The sequence below is a fragment of the Lingula anatina genome, chromosome 1, assembly GCF_051362555.1.
Source record: "Lingula anatina isolate TDL-2025a chromosome 1, LinAna3.0, whole genome shotgun sequence".
Classification (NCBI taxonomy): domain Eukaryota; kingdom Metazoa; phylum Brachiopoda; class Lingulata; order Lingulida; family Lingulidae; genus Lingula; species Lingula anatina.
This window is the reverse complement of record NC_141767.1, coordinates 56,302,935-56,309,856: the sequence shown is the minus strand read 5'-3', so window position 1 is coordinate 56,309,856 and position 6,922 is coordinate 56,302,935.

The following is a 6,922-nucleotide window of genomic DNA, read 5'->3' as shown; positions in this document are numbered from 1 at the left end:
GCCTATATAGGCCTATTACTCGCATCGACACTTCCCCCTCACCCCCACTGTTTTGGAATATGCACTTTTTGAGTCCCGGGAAGACGTGTTTGTTGTATTTATAATAGGGTTTTCAATTAACGGAAATAAACAATTATGTTAAATATGTCACACTTCTTTTTTGCCGGGGGATTTACAGGGCTACTGTGGAGGAGTAAGCCAAATGTTGTGTGTGTGTGTGTGGGGGGGGGGGGGGGGGGGGTAAAAGTTCAGGGTTGTTACAAAGCGTAGCAACTGAATATTTCTGATATTATCTGATTTTCCTCTAGGTTTAAAGACAATGGTGACAACAAAAGAAAACACTTACAGGGTTAGGCCCTATTACTTAATATGGAATATATTTTATCATTGTTATTTTTGAGTGCTGATCAAATTTTTTTGGTTTGATTCATCAAAAAAGTATGTCATTGAGTGATAAAAATATCGAGTCTTCAATTGTGAGATATTTTGGTCAATAATATCAAATCTGACATAAGATGTCATTCAAAAGAAAAGAACACACCCAGAAAACCATATCAACAGTTTGATGTCAGTATTAATTTTAAGCTAAGATATTAAGAAAATTATAGCTTCCGAACAGTGATATGTTACACAGTCAAAGAACTCATTACAGTAAATCTTGAAAAGTCATCAACAGCGGGTATGACCTCCGGCAGCCCGCTTGCAGCGCCCTTATCCTACATTGCATACCCTGTGACAAGTTTTTTTAGAGTTTTGATGGGGATGTCATTCCACGCAGTGATATTTGCCTGTCGTAGTTCATCGCTATTTACCGTCCGATGACCATAGCTATTAATTCTGTGAGTTACTTCCGCCCACAGGTTTTCAATTGGGTTCATATCTGGGGAGTTTGCAGGCCAGGTCAGTTGCTGAACCCATTGGTTTCGAAGAAAAACAATGATTCTGAGAGCTCGATGTGGGGTTGCACAGTCGTCTTGGTACACAAAGTTGTTTCTGAAGACTCTTACAAATCGAAGGATTGTTTGCTGTAGAATGTCTCTGTAGGAACCCTGGTTGAGGTTGCATCCTAGAAAAACAACTGGTTCTGGGCATCGGCATGAAATGTTCCCCAAACAGAGACGTTACCACCCCCTGCTTGCACCCTAGGCAGTACACAATCATCGTTTTATGCCTCTCGTACACGTCGGCGGACACGGATTCGACCGTTAACCCTAAAAACTCCATACCTAGCCTCATCACCCAAAACGACGTGATTTCAGTTTTTTGGCTGCAAGTGCATGTGGTCCCCAGCCCATTGCAGGCGTCGCTGTATATGACCTGTTGTTAACAGTGGTTTCCCTACTGGTCTTCATGCAAAATGACCGACTTGCAGTAATCTCTTGTTCACGAGGGACCTTGAAACGGGCGTTTGAATGACATTCTGCCACTCTTTTCTGAGGATACTGGTTATCTTTGTACGACCAGCACGGCGCACTCTAAGGAGAAGGCAATCCTGTCTTCTTGGTGTGATACGAGGACACCCTGGTCATGGTATTGGAGTAGGTGCCCCTGTTGTAGCATTTCTTTGGAGGACTTTACTTACGGTTCCTGATAAATGTTGCATTGCCTGGCAATGGCTGTCCGTTTCTGTCCTTTTTCTTTGAGAGCAAGAATCCCGTAGTAAGCTGCGTTGCTTTGCTGTCGAACCATATCTTCTCTAAGGTACCTGTCAAGTTTCAGAGCGATCCCTTTGTTGCTTCTCTAAATACACTCCAAAGATTGACCAAACCCATGCGTTTTTATACAAGGGCAGAAATTGCCGAAAAGACCACCCCTCACATTTCTGACCACAGAACATGCAACTGCATGCATCAATTGTTTCGAGAGTCGTGTGGTAATTAGGTAACACACGTGGCTACACATGGAGTGACAACTCAGTTTTGGGTTTAAAGTAGTTAGAGAGAAAATAAATATTATGTAGAAAATTTACTCGCCAAAAAAATAATATTCCATATTAAGTAGCAACCCTGTATGTTCACGTTGGTAATGTGAAAGCATCTAAAAGCATCTAAAATTGTGAGATATTTAGGTGTAATTTTTGATTCATCTGAAATTTTTGGAGAACAAATCAACAATATTTGTAAGCGAACATCGTTTTTTCTTTGGAGGATAGGCAAAGTTCGTAACTTACTGGACATATCAACAACAAAATTAGTCCATGCTTTTGTTACCTCAAAACTTGATTGTTTTAATAGTATTCCCTTTGGATTGAGTGAGAGTAATTTTTAAAAAAAGTCCAACTAACTGAAAATCCAGCAGATAAAATATTAATAAAGAAGATTTTTAAAAAGTTTGGAACACATTACTCCAGTTTTAAAAGAACTACATTGAATTGGTTACCAATCCGACAAAAAATATTCAAAGTCTTGTGCATTTTTTTTCATAGAGCGCTAGAGTACATCAATTTCGGCAATGTAACTTATTACAAAGTTAGAACCACAAAGGCAAACTAGACATCCTTTTTATAACAACTTTACACTTAGCCAGAGAGGGAGTGTAATAAATTTTATTGAGTCAGGGCTTTTATTGTTTACGTCTTTTTGATTAGATCTCAAATAGCAATTACGACAGTTTTAAAGTCTTGAAACTCATCTTTTTAAAAGTTTTTATGATTAATGTTTTTAAACTTTTAAAGTAAGTCTGTATTTTAGTGCTGTTATTCTTAATAATTTTTATATTAATATTGTATATTGTGAAGTGCATTGAAATGTAAGAAATAAATATTATTTCACAATAAATAAATAAATATTATTATTATTATCATTATCCAATAGCTTTTATATGGATGAATAGAATGAAAATTTGTGCTACGCCGTTATTATTATAAATATTTAATATTTTCTCTCGGTACGACAATATAGCGCAACACTGTCTTAAATATTCCGAGCAAAGGGACTGCGGGCCTATTTTCTAAATGTTAAATTAACTTGATGTTATATTTGCCGCTAAGGGGCATCATTCATCGCTTCTTCCAACGAAAAAGCCAACAGTAGCAATCTGGCAAGGCAACAAAGAATTAAAGATTAAACATTCTATATCATGTTCATTGTAAATAATTAAAAACGAGTAATTAATAAACCTGACAAATGAGTTTCACTTATATTTATAAGATACGGGACAAATATTTGATACCATTCCGTATTACAACTTACTAAGTTAGATATTGATTTTTGTTCTTTCATTTTATCTATCTATCTATCTATAGATAGATAGAAGGCATAGCACACAAACCCTTGACAGTGTCGACAAATAACCTAAGGGAGAGCAGGGCTAGATGGACCCCGGGGTAAGTTGGCAGATCGTCAACTTATAAAAAATACCTAGGAGGCAAAAAATGTCATCAGATATTATCTTGTAAAGTCACCATATCCCACAGTGCCAAGAAAGCGTCGGTCAGAAAAGTTTTGCTTGGGCGGTGTGTCCAAATAAAAGACTTACATCTGAAAGTAACTTTGTTGAAGATATTTTAAAATTTATTTACATTTTGTGATAGTATAAAGGATGTGTACCATGAATGTCATAGTTTATTCTAGCACTCAAGGACCCTTAATTTTCATGATTTTTCAACACAAATTCAAGATATTGAAGGAAACGCGTAGAAACATCAAAATATCTGCCCCATATGGACTGCAAATTTAGCTAAGACTCTCAAAATCAATTAGATATGATAAAAGGCGTAAAATACATTAATGGCGTTAACATGGATTGCTACATTATTTCAGTAGGCTATAGGGTGCCAACTTGCCCGCCATGGGACAAGTGAGCCCCCCTGACAACAGGTGTTTTTTTTTTTTTTTTTTTTTTTTTTTTGGTCAAATTGTGATCCATGTGGCATTACATTGCAAAACAATGACGTTGCATCTGTAGTTAAGTCTTTGTTTGTTCTCAAACCAGTTTTGGTGCTCTAACTTTTTCACATTTAGCTCCACAAGGCCAAAAGTCTCTCACTGGGGCAATTTACCCCGGTCCCCCTTCCCCTTCTCCTAACCATTTTGTTACTAAACCAGAAAATGTCTTCTCCCTTCTTAAACCAGAGTAATGCATAATGAAATATTTATATTTTTTTAATGAATCAATTAAAAAAGAAGCTGTAAGATTAATTTTTCTAACATACTAAGTATTTTTCAATCTGGAAAATGAATGATTTGCGCTAACAAAGTCACGACGCAGTTTCGAAATTATGGACTTGCTTTTTTATATATAAGAATAAATAAAAAACGTGCATCAAAAAGATGGAATGAATGGTGTGAAAAACATGGTAACAAAAAAATATGTTCTTTACTACTGGATGGACAGGGTTTCATTTATAAGATAAAAGGAGCTATACAAATAATGATGATGCACGAAAAAGTATAAGATGACAAATGTTACGATGGACTTTATTTTACTGATTACGCGAGGAAAGAACAAAACAATTTTCATGTTCCTTCATATTCTTTATTGTTTACATTGCATTTTTACAGAGTGTAGCTATCTATGGAGGTCACGTGATGTGATGGCAAGCACTAACTCCAGAATAAATGCGTTAACCGCCGTTTGGGTGGTAAAATAAAATGTATTATATTTCTTTGAGTTGTTTACAATGTATTTGGCGTCCCAGATTATAGTATTTATCTGGCGTCCCAGATACTAGTGTTTATATGACGTCATGCGCATCACTTCCTACCTCAACACTACACCAAGTCATATCAATAACTACGGCCGTCACATTTTAACCATATTTTCCCTCAAGACATATCAAATAAAATCCACATAAGACCATTTACCGTTATATGATTTGTACCAATCTATCTTTTGGTTGCCAATATAAACGCATTGTCAACTGACAAGATCATTTTTAAGAAGATCGTTGAAATGCCAATGATTGTCTCAACGCACATTACTCTCTGGCCACAGGGTGCCATAGTAGTCTGTGACAAAAATGTTGAAAGGCCCCTAGTGTGATTTTGTATAGTATTTTAAGGCCCTTGATACCAGAGGGTAGTGATACATGACAAGTTGTACATGTATTATTCCACCGATAAAATAGACCATATTCCGAACATTTTACATCATCTGTCTTTCTATTTTAATTATATAATCCCGTCATATGCAAGTTGGTCTATTTATCTGAATAGGTGTACATGCATCAAAGTAATATATAAAAATGTCTCGATTAAAATAGTTTCGGCGTAGATCTAATCTAGGGATCATCGTGGATTCGATTATTTTTTTAGTTTAGATTTGACTGCAACACGATTCCTTATATTCTTATCGCGATCAATTGTGTTGAAATTTTCCAGGTACATATACCATGACGTTCTGGGAATTACGCTGGATTCTGGTAACAGTGTTATTCAGTGGACTATACAACATAATTCTATTTTCTCTCTCTCTCCCCACCCCCACCCCCACCCCCTTTACAATTCTCTCTCTCTATTTATCCTTCCTTCTACCTCATCATTTTCCTCATCCCGTCTTTCCCTTTTCCTCCTTTCGTTTATCTATCAGATTCTCCCTCTCCATCCTTATCATTCCTCTATATCTGCTATATTTTTCTTTTTTTTTTGCCTCTTGTCTCATCAGTTTTTAGGTTACGTTGTATGCAGTTATGACAATTTAATTATCGATACATAAAATCAATATAAAAAAAAACACAACTGCAAGCAGTTATTATACTCAAAGGTACTCTATACGGATTTTACCAGCCAATAGAATTTTTCTTGAGTTAAAGCAATTTCTCGTGCTCACGAATCCGCTAAAAAGAAATACGAAAGATATTATGCACACATGCAATGATATAGATCAAAAGTACGATTTGCATTTATACTCCTTTTTATTTTATCAGAACTTAATACCATTCAATTACAACAGCCTTTTTATGATGCCTTTGCTTCGTTAGTATGCGAAGACAATGATCTTAGAAGTGTTCGTGAACATCTAACGAGTTAACACTGAATTACACGAATAACAACTCATTACACCGTGCTGGACGATTAGCAGGGCCGTAGCCTGAGCAAAATGCCAGGGGGGGCAGTAGCAGACACGAGGGGTCGAAGCCCCCGAGGGGGGAGGGTATGGGAGGGGGTGTCCCCCTCCCATGGTGTGGAAAATTTTTAAAAACTGTATGTATAATACTGCATTCTGGTGCATTTTAACTGTTTTATTGCTCAATCAGAAGTCAGAAATTGTGGGTTCATTTTGCCATAAGTATAGCTCCCCTAAGGATAGCTCCCTAAGGGAGGGTGAGCTTTTTGGCATGAACTGAGTTGGCTAAAAACAGTACACCTTTGTTAACAGATTGTTGAATGATTGTCTAGTGGCCATGAGTGCATTTTCTCACAGAATTGATACCAACTTTGCAATTATTTTTTGTTAATTATTATTTTATTAATTATTATTTACCTTTGCGATTATTATTTATTTATTTATTTATTTATTTATTTTTTGCACCTCAAATCCCAGGGGGGGCAACTGCCCCCCTGCCCCCCTGGAGGCTACGGCCCTGATTAGCTTTCATCACATCTGCACCTGAAGAATCTGCAGCGGTTGTTGGCACAGTCACGGCTCCTTATACACCTTTCTTGACATTCCCTCTTCGTCTGACATCGAGAACTTTTTAGCAATGGTACATATGCACAATATGGACCTGATGGACATGAATTGACAGCGCATGAACCGCAGCGGAACCCGGTACAAGTGCCACTTTCACATACCTGGTGAGGATTAAAAAGGTCAATTTACTCTTTTAGAACGATATGTAAAAAGGGACAGTACCTCATTTCTATTTGCCACTGCGGTGCTGCAGCAGTTAACAATACCTTGTTGGGACTCATTGTGAACCTGTAAAACCTTTCGATAAAGATTCATAAAATATGCCATCTGTATTGTTAAACATGTAAAT